Source organism: Podarcis vaucheri (genome assembly GCF_965113315.1).
Source record: "Podarcis vaucheri genome assembly, chromosome: 5".
Lineage (NCBI taxonomy): Eukaryota > Metazoa > Chordata > Lepidosauria > Squamata > Lacertidae > Podarcis > Podarcis vaucheri.
The window spans coordinates 34223162-34240130 of record NC_138763.1 but is presented as its reverse complement, the minus strand read 5'-3'; the positions used below and the strand labels follow the sequence as shown (position 1 = coordinate 34240130).

Below are 16969 nucleotides of genomic sequence, written 5' to 3'. Positions count from 1 at the left end.
CAAACATATAAAGAAAAAGACAGAAAGTCTCAATCACAACAAAAAAGCGCACAAAGTTCTTATTTCCATAGTTTTTTCATAACATATTTCTTTCTTTTGGGACTTCCTTCAGCCTGACCGCAAATCATACGGAGTAAATAAGTAAAGTCACACGTTTCATCCTTTATATTGTCATTATGTCCAATTTTGTTCTCTATTTTCCTTATACAATAACCTTAGTCTATCACAGTACATCTCTAAACCCCCTTAACGTTATTTGTCCATCACTGATGTTTTCCAGATAGTTTGCATATTTTCCCCAGTCCCTGATAAACACTTGATCTTTTATATATCTAATCTTTCCCGTTAATTTGTCTAACTCTGCATATTCAGTTAGTTTACATCTCCACTCCTCTACTGTTGGAGTTTCTTCCTGTTTCCATCTTTGAGCTATTAAAATCCTTGCTGCCGTAGCCGCATAGTATACCATTTTGCAATCCTCCTTTCTTATCTCTCGTTGTAGTATTCCTAATAGGAAAGTTTCTGATTTTTTTGTAAACGTGTACTTCAAAATCTTTTTCAGTTCTGTATATACCTTTTCCCAGAACTGTTTTACTTTTCCACACTCCCACCACATATGGTAGAAGGTGCCCTCTGCGTCTTTACATCTCCAACACTTGTTGTTCGCCTTGTACATTTTTGAAAGTTTTACAGGTGTCAGATGCCACCTATAAAACATCTTCATAACATTTTCTTTTAACGCCGTACACGCTGTGAAATTCAATCCATCTTTCCATAATCTTTCCCAATCCTCATATTGTATACTGTGGCCTACGTCTTTTGCCCAACGAATCATCACTGATTTCACCTCCTCGTCTCCCAGATTCCAGTCTAACAGCATCCTATATGCTTTAGATATGTTTTTCTCCTTGCTATTTATTATTTCCGTCTGGAATTTTGAGTCTTTGTCTGCATACCCTCTTTCTTTAATGTCTCTACTAAGCATCTGGTTAATCTGTTGGTGACTAAACCAATCGTACACATATTCTCTAATCATCTCGTAGGGTTTAATTCTCCATTTCCCATCCACTTTATTTACTAGTTGGTTGTATGTTGCCCAATTGCCTCCCATGTTGATAGTTTTCCTGTTTATTATTTCGAGTGGTGCTAACCAGTGAGGTGTTTTCGGTTCCAATATATTTTTGTATCTTTCCCACACTTCTATTATCGGTCCTCTAAAAATGTGATTGCTAAATCCCCTGTGTACTTTCGTTTTATTCTTCCACAGGTAGGCATGCCAGCCGAAGTGGTTATCGAAACCCTCCAGATCAAGTAACTCCGTATTTTCTAATTTGACCCAGTCTTTTAGCCAACTTAAGCATGTCGCCTCATAGTATAACATAAGCGCAACCCCCCCCCTTTCTTTTACATCTGTGAGTAATTTAAATTGGATTCTGGGTTTTTTGCCCTGCCATATGTACCTCGAAACTACCCTCTGCCATTCTTTTAAAGTCTTACTCCCTTTTATTATAGGTATAGACTGAAACAAAAACATCAATCTTGGTAAAACGTTCATCTTTATCATGTTTATTCTTCCCCATAGTGATAGTTTTAATCATCCCCATTTCTCTAAGTCTTTCCTTATTTCCCTCCATACTGGCTCATAATTATTTTTATAAAGATCCATATTTTTAGATGTTATCCAGATGCCAAGATATTTGACTTTCTTTACCGTCCCTATCTGCCATTGCTGTTGGATTAATTCTATTGTCTTTGGGTCCACATTCTTATATATCATTTTTGTTTTTGTCTTGTTTAATTTAAATCCAGCCACCTTTCCGAATGATTCTATTTCTCTCATTATCTCTCCTGTTGATGTTAATGGGTCTTCCGTCATCACCACTAAATCATCGGCAAAAGCCTTGGTTTTGTATACGTTCTGACCTAAAGTCACGCCTTTTATATTTCCATTTTTCCTTATAGAGTTTAGGAGGGTTTCTAGCACTGTTATAAATAGTAACGGGGAGAGTGGGCATCCTTGCCTTGTACCCTTCCTTATCTTAATCTCTTCCGTTACTATGCCATTTACAATCAGCTTGGCCTTCTGATCCGTATATATTGCTTTCACCCCGTTATAGAAATCACTGCCTACACCCATGTGCTCTAGGTTTCTTAACATAAAGTTCCATATCACATTATCGAACGCCTTTTCGGCGTCGATGAACATCATTGTAACTTGTTTATTAAACCTAATAGATAAAAATTCTAACATGTCCACAATGTGTCTTATATTATCTCTCATCTGCCGACCTGGCAGAAATCCCGCCTGGTCCTTATGAATAACATCTGCCAGTACGTCTTTTAACCTTCTTGCCAGGATTCCTGCGTATATCTTATAGTCTACATTCAACAATGAAATTGGTCTATAATTTCTGACTTGAGTTAGGTCCGAATCTTGTTTGGGTAGGAATGTGATAAACGCCTCTTTCCAGGTTTCCGGGATTTCCCCTTTCTTTAATATTATATTCATTGTCTTTTTCAGAGGTTCCACCAAGACTGATTTCATTTCCTTATAATAGCCAGCCGTGAGCCCGTCGGGACCTGGGGCTTTTCCCCTCTTTAAATTTTTAATTATCTCCTCTATTTCCTTATTTTCAATGGGTATGTTCAGTCTTTGTTTTCCTTCCAGTGGAATTTTTTGTCCTCCTTTGTCTTTCAAAAATCTCTCTATCTTCCTTTGTCCTATCTTTTCTTGATCGTTATATAAGTTGCTATAAAAACTTATAAACTCGCTCCTTATTCCTTTAGGATCAGTTCTTTCTTCCCCCTCTACTGTTATTTTATTAACTATCCCTTGTTCTTTCCTTTTTTTAATTTGCCAGGCAAGCCATTTGCCTGGTTTGTTAGCATGTTCAAAGTTTCTTTGTTTAAGTCTTTTTATATTCCATTCCACCTCCCTATTTATTATTGTGGCAAACTGGGTTTGAAGAATTTTTATTCTTTCCTTTGTTTCTGAACAATTGGGTTTCTGAACTAATTTTCGTTCATTTATCATTATTTGTCTTAAAATTTCCTCTTTGTTTTTTTCTCTATTTCTATTTTTTATTGCATTTTGTTGGATGAAAAGTCCTCTTATGACCGCCTTACTGGCATCCCAAACTATATTTTATTTCGTTCCTTTGCCACAATTATCCTTAAAATATTCCGTCAATTTTTTCTTTGCCATTTCCACCACCTTTTGATCATCCAACAAGTAATCTTTTAATCGCCATCTGTAAGATCTTTTCTCATAGCTGTCCACTTCCATCTCTAGTGGGTTATGATCTGAGATTACTTTTGGCTTTATCTCTATATATTTAATTCTTGGACATAGTTCTTTAGAGATCCAGATCTGATCCAGTCGAGAAAAGGATTGGTTGGGTTCTGAATGAAAGGTAAATTGCTTTTCTAGCGGGTGTCTCAAGCGCCAAATATCTACTAAGCCGCAGTTTTCCACCATGGAAAAGAAAGATTTTGGCAACTTCCCTTCTTTATTTGCCCTATCTCTAAGTCTGTCCATCTCAAGTGAGACCACTGCGTTCATATCCCCCATTAATATTATTTTTTGATCGGCATATTCCATTAATTTTTCTTCTAGTTTCTTAAAGAATTCAGTTTTGCTACCATTCGGCGCGTATATCCCCACTACCAGTATTTTTTCCCCCTGCCAATTGATGTTAACCGCTATCATCCTCCCCTCCTCATCTTTAAACATTATTTTAGCTTCTATCTTATTGCTGATATACAATACCACACCTCTTTTTTTAACCCTGTCCAGGGCTTCATACTCATTTCCCAACCGTTTGTTAATTATCACTTTTCTATGCTTTCTGGCCACATGTGTCTCCTGGAGACAGATAACATCCAGGTTTCTCCTTTTCAAACATTGTTCAATTTTATTTCTCTTTCTTTTGTCATTCATCCCGTTAACATTCCAGTTCCAGATTTTTAGCCCCATAGCCCGTGTATTATCCTTTTGTTATTTTTGAAATTTTCTTATCTATTGTATATTTTCTAAATCCTCTGTTTCCTCTTCCTCTTTCTCTTCTTCCTCCGACCCACCCTCCCCCCCTCCCCCTCCTCCAACATTCTTAGTTCTCCTGGTGAGGCTCTCTCCTCTCTTCCTATCTCTTGGGCTTCCGCTTTAAGTTCCTTGTATTTCCTAAGGAATTTCCCGGTTTCTTCAGAATTTGTCAGCTTATGTTTTTTACCTCTATATGTAAATGATAACCCTTCCAGGAATTCCCACCTAAACTCAACCCTATTTTTCCTCAATGTTTGCACCAAAGGTTTATAAGCATCTCTCTTTTTAAGCAGTCTTATTGGGACGTCTTTAAAAATAATTATATAGTTTCCATCTATATTCAGTCTTTTTTCTCTATTCCTTTGGAGGATCCTGTCCCTCATTATTTTGTTTTCAAATGTAATCAGACAGTCGCCCGGAAATTTTTTTGCTTTTGTTGCATTAACACGCATTCTGAATGCGTTTAGTATACTATTGGCCATTTCTTCCGCAGGCAGATCCATCCATTCTGCTAACTCCTTCGTCAACTTTTCTTTGATATTCTCGTTCTGTATCTCTGGGACTGCCCTCAGCCTCAGGTTTACCTCCCTCTGCCTCAGTTCGTTCATTGCTATAATGTCTTTTATCTCTTCCTGTGTCTTATATATTTCCATCACATCTGATTTGATCTTTTCTTTATCTCTTCTGACCTCTCTTATCTCTACCTTTGTCCTTTTCAAACCTTCTTCTGTGAGCTGCGCTCTCCTAGATATTTCTTTTATTTGGCCCTTAATTTCATTCACAGTTTCCTCCATTTTTTTATCTAATTTCCCAATTCTGTTATCCACCGATTCTAACTTATATTCGACATTTGCTTGACTTTGTTTGATCTCTGCAAACATCTTCAGAATATCTGTCTTAAAGTCTGTCTCCTGTTTAGAGCCTCTCCTCTCTCCTGGTGTACCCCCATTCATTCCCTTCTTTCCTTCTTGTACTTTATGTAGTCCCTTTCCCCGCCGTCCTTTTCCACCCACACTTCCTTCTTGATCCCTCCCACGATTTCCTTACTTCCTTTCCTTATTATAGTTTATCTCTCACCCCGTGTTTGCTTTTTCTAAGACCAGATCGGTAACCTTTAGGTCTGTAAGCAATAGGTTATAAACAGTAAACTATAAACTTTTATATACCACTCCAAAACAGTGAAGTTAAGTCCTAGCAAATTCTCACAGTTCCGGTCGTGGTCTTATTTATCAGTCAGTCTCTGTTTATAATACCAAAAATAGATCCTTTGGGTGTATGGTGTTCCCAGCAGCAGGCTGCAGTTTCCGGAGACCGATGCAACTTCTCTAGTTCTCCTGCTGCTTAGTCCAGAGGTCGCGTAAACTTCAGGAGGTTTAACAAAAAAAGAAAGGAGGGGGGTTAGGTAGGGAAAGATGCGAACACGGCGGGTCTCTAATAGAGGGGGAGGGGGGGAGCGCCGGAGGGAGGGAGGAGGGAGGTTTAGACACAACTCATATTCTCCATTTTGTCCTCAGAAGCTCTCCAAATTAACCCCCACTTCTGTCCAAAGTCTGCATCAACTCTTACCAAATCTTTAGATTGTCCTCACAGTTCACGTTTCAAACTCCTGTTCCCATATGCAGTTCCCGGTAAAATATAAAGTTTTCTATAGAACGCCAACACGTAATATCTTTGTTTCCCTTTTCCTCCACACAGACGCTGCGCTCCGGTTTCAAATGGCGGCGAGGCTTCTCTTCCGGCTTTCTCTCTCACACCAGTCTCACTTGTATAAAAAAAAAAAGAAAGCCTCTCTTCTTTGCAGCCTCCTGCTCGCCAAAAATCAAAGACCTCCACTCTCCCTCTCGCCTAGACCCTTCCGGTTTCTTTCCTTTCCCCTCTGGAATTCTTTTCTTCCCCTTCTCCCTTTGTAACAACGTTATTTTCGCGAGGGGGGGAAAGCCGAAAGGGAACTATATTACCGCCCGGGCAGGTCACTCACTTTCTTTTGTACTGGACACTTTCTGTATAATAAGCAATGGTTGAGAACTTGCATTGTATTGAGTAAGTGATTTCTAAAATATGTAACAGAAATGAGAAACAACTGCCTGATGGGACGCCAACAGAGGAACTCAGTACATGTGTGAAAACTAGCAATTTTCACTTCACAGAGTGGAGAGGTGGGAATGGATGCTCTCATGTTCATTTTCCAGATTGCTTCAATGTGTGCTATAAAGACAGCTAGGCAATAGGCCTCAGCATGTGCAAGAATTGCTTATCTTTTCTGTGAGCATCAAGAACAACCTAGCTTTGTTTTAAGATGGTATTCTCAGATCATATTTTCCCCCAATGGATCTCCCTTCTTCTAAGTAGCTGCTTGTGGAATGTCTTACTAAAAGGGGAATCTTATGAAAAATGCCTGCACATGTAGAAAGTAAACCTTCCTTCCTTCCTTCCTTCCTTCCTTTCTTTCTTTCTTTCTTTCTCTTACAACGAGACTCATCAATAAAATCCATTTTGTTTAATTGCTGTACAACTTTTGCAATGGTGTGCTTACTAATATATTAATAATATTTGGAGGAATTGGGGGGGGCATTGGAGCCAAGTCTCAGAAGGAGAAAATAAACATGCCAAGCTGGGAAATGTAAAAATGCAACTGAAGATGGATGAGAATTGAAACTGTTTGTGTGAAACGCAAGTCTGCCTGATAGGATACAGTAAGGCCTCAAAGATGCTAACCATATGTTCAGGGGGTGGGGGGAAGCCTTCCAAGATTTTGTAGATCAGCTACTGCCATGGTGAAGAGCTGATACTTTTATAGGGTGTCCATGATAACATCTTTCCCTGATCACAGCGATAGGTGTAGTTTTTTTTTAAAAAAACTTATAGTTCCAAAATGTTGGGGATTGCAGCCATTATCGTTCACAGTACACAGAATCTTGACTTACTGAATTAAGATAGAGAATTGAAGGTATGCATCACAATGCTATACACAGGCATCCAGAGGAGGGGACTGCAAGGGCAGCAGTTGCCCCCTCCCCAGATAAACCACAAACCCAAGTTTTCCAGATTTCATTTTAAAACAAAGAGTGAGTTTCTAGCATTTGCAGAACCTAAGATGTGAAGAAAAATGTGAAGACACTATTCTCATTTTTTGTGATAAACTAGTCTGCTCCTGCTTGCAATGTTTTATTGCCTGACCCCACCAAAACACCTCCCCCCCCCAACATTCTGTGGGCACTCATCATGCTGTGCCTATTACTCAGAAGAAATTTTCACTATATTGAAGGGGGCTCACTACTAGGGTAAATCTGCATAGAATTGCAGTCTTTACCATGTGCTGTCCAGGGATATAGATGACATGACTGCAGCTAGGTGTCAGGTATACACATGACAATCTATCCAAGTTCTGCTCAGGTCCAGTTTGAGGAGGGGAAGATTCTTAGTCTGAAGAATATAAGCCTCCTAAATCAGCGATTTTCTCAGCTTTTCCAACATCTTGTCACCTTCCCTTTGTTATGAAAGTTTTAAAATATTGAGTAAAGGGGTTCACAAAAAATGAAGGAATTAATCAGAAATTAATCAGAAAGCACAACACTTTTCATCTCTCCAATCCCACACCTTCTCACACACATGCACCCATCCACAACTTAAAACACATTTTAAGTATTGTTTAGCGTGTGAAATAGTTTATTGATGCACGATTCATAGTACATTTATTGTTTTCCTCAGAACTTAAACCTGAATACCAGGAGAAGAGGGGAACATTTCAGCAATTTTCGCAGGGCAGAAAAGAAAACACAGGTGTTGACATAAAACTGAGGTGCTTGCCACTGCTTATGTAGCAACACCATTTTTGATACAGAACATAATTTGGTGCTTGCCACTGTTCATACACCACAGAGGACTTTATGCTAGATTTGAAATACCTCTCAGCTTCGTCAGGTTGTCATTTACCATCTTCAAAATAGACACAGTACAAATCTCCCTCTAATCATGGATTCTGAGAAACATGTTTCTCTGTGTGGGTGTCTTTGTGCCTGCTATTTTGAAAACGTACAACATTCCGAATATCTTCAGAGATCTTAATGTTTGAGATAATTTGATTTTTGTGCATATGTTTGTAAAATGTGCAATAATAAATGACAGAACCACGGGAATAATCTTAACACTTGCAAATGAGCAGTAAGTTAGTTCCCTTCGGGGGAATTTGGTTTAGTTTAGGAATTCAAAAAAACATGAACCCACTGATTTCATAACAACTGCTCAACATGTCTGAGACCTCATTTTTCTGTGAGGTCGAACATGTGTTCACCTTCTCCGCAGTTACAGGTTCACATACACACATAAATTCTGCATGTATCCATTTGACATAGTTGAACATTTATACAGTTTCACTGATCAGATTTCCCTGTGGATTGTGTGTCATTTCCCCCACCTATTTTCTTGTTAATCGTCACTCCTGCCAGCTCCTATTTTCTTTCTGCTAGCCTGTGTCTATAATGTTTTTGCAGGTAGAATTGTGGCAGTGCTATGTGTTGAGTTTTCACAGAAACCTTACTTGAAAGTTAATGCTATGCAACACACAAATTAGTATTCATTCCCCCCCCCCATTTAAAAACCTTCATTTGAGCTATTTCACCAGGGACTGACAGCACGTCCCCATTCTCCAAAAAGGAAATTAGTGGATGGATGTGAAAATTGGTGTGCGAGGCTTAGAGAGACAAAAGCAATACTTGTATGCACAACATCATCTTGCTAAATCTTTTGAGAACTGGGCACAAAGACTGCGAGCGAGACGATGAAACTGAAATTATCTCCGCAACTCAATCTGGAGAGCCCCATCTCTTATCAATTTCACTTCTTCAGTGAAGTGGCTTCAGACTGACTCAAAGAGGTGAAGGGAAAGCCTTAATAATTGCTCTTGCAGTCTTTTATACACAACTCTTGGAACTTAAGCAAGATGTTGTGCATTATCACAAAGCCAACAAAAACCAGTGCTAAGTCTGAGGACTTTCCTCTCACCTCTCTGCAGTGGAAGCCTCTTCAATCTAGAGGGTGAAGACAACAATTTATTGTCAATGTCACTGTCATAGCAGATGGAGTTCAGAGTGACAACAGAGGGAAGGGGGGGGAAGCTTTCTTACTTTCACTACTGCTCTTTGCAGTCTTTGTACACATTTAAGTTAAGCAAGAATATGGACATTAGCCAGTTTACAGCTGTAATGAATACCAACAAGTGGCAATCCAGCAGCAGCAAGGAGTATCAGCAAGGCACTCTACCCCTGTAGCTCTTTAGCCTGGCAACAGTCTAATTTCTCAGCGCCTAAATGATATCGAGCATCAGAACAACTTGGCCACAATAAGGAAATTTTGCCCATGGTATGACTATTTTCCACCTTCCCATTCCAACTCTCTGGCACCCTATCTGTATAACCTAGCAATTCCAAAATATAGACGCACTTTTACCCTTGCAAGACTGAATGTATTGCCCTCGGCTGTACTTGAGAGACGATTCCAACAGATTCCACACGAAAAACTGTGTGGAAAAACTGTGTCCCTGTGGATATGGCAGTACCGAATCAGTGGTGCATGCCCTTCTGGCTTGCACTCTTTACAAATATTTGAGGAATGTGATTATAACCCCTCTTTTATTGTCCATTCTGGGATGCCCAACCATTGCCACAGTGTCCTCTCTCTTGGCAGATCAAGATGAGCAGGTTGCAAGGTTTTTAGCTAGGGCAATCAGAATAAGATCCACTATTTGACTATTGGTTCAAAAACCTAAAATGTATTTTATATAATTGACTTTTTATTTCTACTCTTTGTATATCGTATTTTTTGTTTTATTGCTGTGACGCAAATAAAGATTCATTCATTCTTTAGCCTGGAGGACTAACTTCATGCATATACATATACAGCACCACAGGAAATACAGTATGAATGGCAATGGACACCGATGTAGTTAATAATTACCACAGATCCCGCCATCTAGAAATACTCTAGAGCAGGGCAAAAGGTGTTTACTACCTACTGCTAGATATTTGGGTGATCTGAAGTAGATTAACCTGGACTTCTGACCCCCAACAGTGTGCTCCCACACATAAAATTATATTGCTGAAATGAAGAAAGCTGCAACTAGCCAGGAGTGACCAGGAATTTCATAGAGATGAAACACATATGCCAGGTGAATAAAGAATAATAAATAGGTTAATGTAAAAATCAAGAAAAGTAATAAAATTTTAATTTTTATAGTAGCTAAAAAAATAAGCAGTTACTTTGTAATAAGAAAGGAAGGCGCTTGTTATCAAAAACACAATTCTTCCTTATTTTACTACATTTAAAAACAATTATATCACAACTCAACAGGAAAGGAGTAATTCAGCTTTTATACTAACACTGATTAAAATGACAGATTTGGAGAACTGGTATGAAGCCAAGATTCTAGCAGGCTAACTTCCTCCACTGAGAAATCTGAACAATTCTATTGAGAGACTATAGAAGGACTCAGTTACCACCTGAAACTCATTCATGAGGCCAGTGTCCGACTGTTCCTGCTTTCTTATTCTGGACCTTCAGGTGGATACAGACTCTACCTCTCAGTCCCTATTGTACATGCTACAAACAATTGCCTATTATCCAGGTTCCCAATGGCTCAAACAGTACAGACAACATGTATTCACAAAGTGTAGACCAGAGATGGGGAACCAAGTGTTGTTGGACTACAACTCTTATCAGCCCCAGCCAGCAAGGCCAGTAGCTGGGGATGTAAACCTGTGGCTGAAATGTTCCATTCTGGCTTCTAGTCCTATGATATTTGCAAGCCTACAGGACATCTTTTTTTTCCTGAAAACCATTGATTTAGCCTGATTTTACTGCCATTTAAAAAAAAATACAATAGCAAGTAGCAGCGCCTCAGCAAAATGAAAATTATAGGTACAGTCTTGACAAATTTACCGGTAAGTACCCTGGAGTCCCACTAGAATCAGCTTTAAGCACAAAGCTGACTTCAATGGAACTCTAGTGCACTTAACCTTCTCCAGATAAAACTGGCACAGGACTCTCTCCCACCCACCGTCACCTGATCTGACACTTCAGATGTGTTTGGGAACAGGGAATACAAGTTGGAGGCCCACCTGAATAAAATGTCTCTGCTTTAAACTTTAGAAGCTTGAGCCTGCTTTGGTGGAGTTTGGAAGAACCAATGTAATTATTATAATAGGCTATGTTCCAAATGAAAATGAGCAATTAGATTATTATCCATTATTCCCTGTTTAGGGAAGCTTTAAATGTTTGATTGCAGCATTATTATTATTATTATTATTATTATTATTATTATTATTATTATTTTGTTGGGAGCCACACAGAGTAGCTGGGGAAACCCAGCCAGATGGGTTTATTATTATTATTATTATTATTATTATTATTATTATTAAGAAAACAAGAGAAGCCATTAAAAATACCATCATTTGTGTTTGCTTCAGATTTCCTCAACCCTTCATGTTTCATTGCCCTCAGTGATAGTTATTTCATTGGCAGTAGGAAAAACACACGGGTAATTTCACAAACAAGAAGCCGGTTTATGACAAATCAAAATTAATAGGTGTAATTTAAAGGAGACTGAACACATGTACAAGACACTGAAAAACCACCCAACTTTCTTTGGATTATCATCTGAGCTCTTTTCATGATCCAGAATAAAGCCACTCATCCCCTGGTAGAAAGGGAAGTTTCCAAGATGGAACAAATGTCCTATCCAAAGCTCTGTGAGCTCACGGCAGCCAGGGTAGGAGGTGGGGGAAGATTTCCCCATTTTCTCTTCAGTAGCTTTAAACTATACTAATTCCAGTGATTGGTGAAGGCTCCTCATGGGTGAGATGTACCTGAAGAACAAGAAGCCTTCAGTTCCTTACACTAGGATCAACAACATGTCCCCCAAATCATACATTATCTGGACCACCATTCAGCTTTCCACGAGATACCACACGGTGTACAGCAGCATGAGAGCCATTCTGCCAGTGTGACGCCCTCTATGATGGCAAAGGAGCACTTATGCCACTTCCAACAGCCCTGAACTTGGCCTTTGGATAGCTGTAGGATTGCTCTGTCCATCAAGGTATTATTTTATCCTGAACTCCATGCTTGTAGACGGCTCGTGCATTTTGGTGCCAACAATGAGTGTGTTTGCAAAACAAGCCGCAGTGACTCTCCCCATAATTTAATTTTTTATATTTTTTTATCACAGGTCCTTACAGGAAGAAGGAGCCCCTACATCTTTCCTTCAAGTGGAACTCTGTCCAATCATGTCAGATCGTAAAAGAACTGAATATTAATCAACAGCAGCAACAAGGCTGCAAAGTCAGCAATAAAACTACTTTTATGCCACGCAGTGCAGTCAAATATTATCATCTGCAATGGAAACCTAATGAATATTTCATGTAGCATAGCTTCAAAATCTGAAGAGCTTATTTTCATTAAGCTCTTGATTTGACACCTGTCTCTTTAAAAGGGCTGTGAATTTTATCTGAAGTAATCAGAAGCTTGACTAATACTAGTATAAATATATTTATTGCATATATAAAATTCTGCAGGAAGCAGTCTTCCTGGATGTGTCCTTTCACATGATGGGACTTTCCCTTTAAATGTGTAAATCAAATACTAGATGCTACAAATTACAAAGATGCTGCCAAAATCAGCTGCCTTGAAAACTCAGTCTCTCCCCTGATAATGTCAAGTAATCAAAAAGATATGGCATCACTGTGTTCCAAATTCTATGCCTCCACTAGCAGCATCCAATGAAATACAGTATGGGTGAGGAGGGAAACTCAGAATGTGGCAAAATCATCTTCTGAGCTTTCGATGACTAGGCATTTCAGAGGAAAGAGTAGAGTAGACATTAATGTATGTCATACTTCCACAAAGGAACTTGTGTTCAAGGCGGGCCAGCAAACAAAACAGCAATAAATATTGATTGGTTTGGGTACATTTCAGTAACAATACATAATATATACATTTCAATAGAGTCTTAATACAATTGAATAAAAGCATTGTGTGTGTGTGTGTGTGTGTGTGTGTGTGTGTGTGTGTGTGTGTTTAAAACCAAACCAGAATCTCTGCATAGATATATACAGTGGTACCTCGGCTTACAAACACTTCAGGTTACAGACTCTGCTAACCCAGAAGTAGTACCTCGGGTTAAGAACTTTACCTCAGTATGAGAACAGAAATTGTGTGCCAGTGGCGTGGTGGCAGTGGGAAACCCCATTAGCTAAAGTGGTACCTCAGATTAAGAACAGTTTTAGGTTAAGAACGGATCTTCGGAACAAATAAAGTTCGTAACCAGAGGTACCACTGTACTAAAATCTAATTACGCACAAAAAAACACCATCAACAATCACCCCATCAATGCACGTTGTAAAACAAACCCACCCACAAACCAAGGCCTGACATCAAGGTGCCCACTCCTTACATCTATCTGGAGTAATATTGCACAACATGCCCTGCCCCAAAAATATTACTCCATTAACCCTTCCTCTCCAGGGCCAAATGTAAATCACAATCTATTTATTGGCAGCCAGGGAGTTTCGCTCTTCCCGTACAGATGAGGAGATGACTCCTGGGCTATGGTTTATAGCAGTATCCCCACGGCATTCATAATATCTACTTTCATCCTGTGGGATAGTCACATGATCAGTGTGCTCATTGTGGCTTCCACCACCATGCCTTGCCTAAATCACTGCAGCAGCTAAACCATTATTCTCAAGGTTGGCATAAGGAGGCAGTAGCGTCAAGTTCACCTTTCAGCAGAGAGAGCTTTCCGGTAAAAGCCCATTGGACCTGCCCCACCTCTTCATGGTAGCAACCTGTTTATTCACCTGCCTTGTGCACTGGTACAGACAGTGAAGGAGCAGTACACAAAGGCGCATCAGTCGAGGCCAACTTACTCATCGGCTCTCTGCCTGGCAGGCAAGTAAGTAGAAGGAACGATGAGCAGCAGCTGGTACTAATGCCACTCAAGAGCTAGATTCACCAAGGAAGCAAGGAACAGAAGATGTTTTGTCCAAGGCCCTCCAAAGCCTGGAGCCAGCACGGAAAATCCTGAATATGGGAAAAAGAGCTATATAAAAAAATCCTTTGACTATAAACACACACGCACACACACACACACCAAGGTGCAACGCTGATGGGCAAACCTCATGCTATGGTCTCAACTGTGAGCAACAGTAACAGCCAAGTGTCTGGCACAGAGGACAAGCTACCAGTTGCACAAGGAACAACAGTGGTACAAACCATGGAGGTATAGGCACTAGAGACTGTCATTCAATACCTCCTTGAGGCACAAACTAGACTCCCCAGAGACAGTATCCTCTGAGCAAGATTTCTCTGAGAAACTAGTCCATTTTACACCAGGGGATTCATACTTCCCAGTGCCTGCTCACCAGTACAGTGGTACCTCGGGTTAAGAACTTAATTCATTCTGGAGGTCCGTTCTTAACCTGAAACTGTTCTTAACCTGAGGTACCACTTTAGCTAATAGGGCATCCTGCTGCTACTGTGCCACCGTCGTGCGATTTCTGTTCTCATCCTGAAGCAAAGTTCTTAACCTGAGGTACTATTCTGGGTTAGTGGAGTCTGTAACCTGAAGTGTTTGTAACCTGAAGTGTCTGTAACCCGAGGTACCATTGTATAGGCAATGCACAGAAAGCTTAAGCCCACAGGACTTCCTCTTCAAGGCTCTCCACTCTTCCAACCCAATAAAGATGAAAAGCCACAGGTGGGTATCAGAACTTAGCCAGGTGAGGGTGCTATTCACCACTGTTGTCATGCTTTGTTGTTGTTTAGTCGTTTAGTCGTGTCCGACTCTTCGTGACCCCATGGACCAGAGCACGCCAGGCACTTCTGTCCTCCACTGCCTCCCGCAGTTTGACCAAACTCATGCTAGTAGCTTCAAGAACACCATCCAACCATCTCATTCTCTGTCGTCCCCTTCTCCTTGTGCCCTCCATCTTTCCCAACATCAGGGTCTTTTCCAGGGAGTCCTCTCTTCTCATGAGGTGGCCAAAGTATTGGAGCCTCAGCTTCACGATCTGTCCTTCCAGTGAGCACTCAGGGCTGATTTCCTTCAGAATGGAGAGATTTGATCTTCTTGCAGTCCATGGGACTCTCAAGAGTCTCCTCCAGCACCATAATTCAAAAGCATCAATTCTTCGGCGATCAGCCTTCTTTATGGTCCAGCTCTCACTTCCATACATCACTACTGGGAAAACCATGGCTTTTACTATACGGACCTTTGTTGGCAAGGTGATGTCTCTGCTTTTTAAGATGTTGTCTAGGTTTGCCATCGCCTTTCTCCCAAGGAGCAGGCGTCTTTTAATTTCGTGACTGCTGTCACCATCTGCACTGATCATGGAGCCCAAGAAAGTAAAATCTCTCACTGCCTCCATTTCTTCCCCATCTATGTGCCAGGAGGTGATGGGCCCAGTGGCCATGATCTTCGTTTTTTTGATGTTGAGCTTCAGACCATATTTTGCGCTCTCCTCTTTCACCCTCATTAAAAGGTTCTTTAATTCCTCTTCACTTTCTGCCATCAAGGTTGTGTCATCTGCATATCTGAGGTTGTTGATATTTCTTCCGGCAATCTTAATTCCGGCTTGGGATTCATCCAGCCCAGCCTTTCGCATGATGAATTCTGCATATAAGTTAAATAAGCAGGGAGACAATATACAGCCTTGCCGTACTCCTTTCCCAATTTGGAACCAATCAGTTGTTCCATATCCAGTTCTAACTGTAGCTTCTTGTCCCACATAGAGATTTCGCAGGAGACAGATGAGGTGATCAGGCACTCCCATTTCTTTAAGAACTTGCCATAGTTTGCTGTGGTCAACACAGTCAAAGGCTTTTGCATAGTCAATGAAGCAGAAGTAGATGTCTTTCTGGAACTCTCTAGCTTTCTCCGTAATCCAGCGCATGTTTGCAATTTGGTCTCTGGTTCCTCTGCCTCTTCTAAATCCAGCTTGCACTTCTGGGAGTTCTCGGTCCACATACTGCTTGAGCCTTCCTTGTAGAATTTTAAGCATAACCTTGCTAGCATGTGAAATGAGTGAAATTGTGCGGTAGTTGGAGCATTCTTTGGCACTGCCTTTCTTTGGGATTGGAATGTAGACTGATCTTCTCCAATCCTCTGGCCACTGCTGAGTTTTCCAAACTTGCTGGCATATTGAGTGTAGCACCTTAACAGCATCATCTTTTAAAATTTTAAACAGTTCAGCTGGAATACCATCACTTCCACTGGCCTTGTTATTTGCAGTGCTTTCTAAGGCCCATTTGACTTCACTCTCCAGGATGTCTGGCTCAAGGTCAGCAACCACACTACCTGGGGTGTACGAGACATCCATATCTTTCTGGTATAATTCCTCTGTGTATTCTTGCCACCTCTTCTTGATGTCTTCTGCTTCAGTTAGATCTTTACCACTTTTGTCCTTTATTATGGTAATCTTTGTTGTCATGCTTACAGCATCTTAACCATCCACCCCATATTAGGGGTTGAGGTCTACAATGGGGAATCCTGCTGAGCGTGCCTGAGTAGGGTCAGTTGGTTTGGCTCCTCACACCTCTGTGAGGAGTAGTTCCACAACTTAGGGGCTGTCACAGGGAACACCTTCTCTTGAGGTTCCGCTCAAGCTTCTGAAGGCAACACAACTACCAAGAGGGTATCTCAGCTCATGGAAGAAAAAATTGCAGTGTCCAATTACATAGAAGGCAAAGCTGATTTGGCTGAGCCAAAAAGAAAAATAGCCAAAGACTGAGCAGTAACATACATGCTAATAATGAGTTTCACTTCTTCAAATGTTGAGGCTTCTCTAGGCCATGTGTTAGCTAAACTACCAGCAGCAAAAAATATGATTTTTTAAAAATTGTCCTCAACGTTGCATATCATTTTCTGGAACCAAA

The 16969-nt window shown here is 40.4% G+C and overlaps 1 protein-coding gene across 1 annotated transcript in view; it reads right to left on the bottom strand.

The window, feature by feature from the left end:
• Positions 1–16969, bottom strand: part of SPSB4 (splA/ryanodine receptor domain and SOCS box containing 4) — a 195670-nt gene that overhangs the window by 162505 nt on the left and 16196 nt on the right. The gene's annotated exons all lie outside the window — the stretch shown is intronic.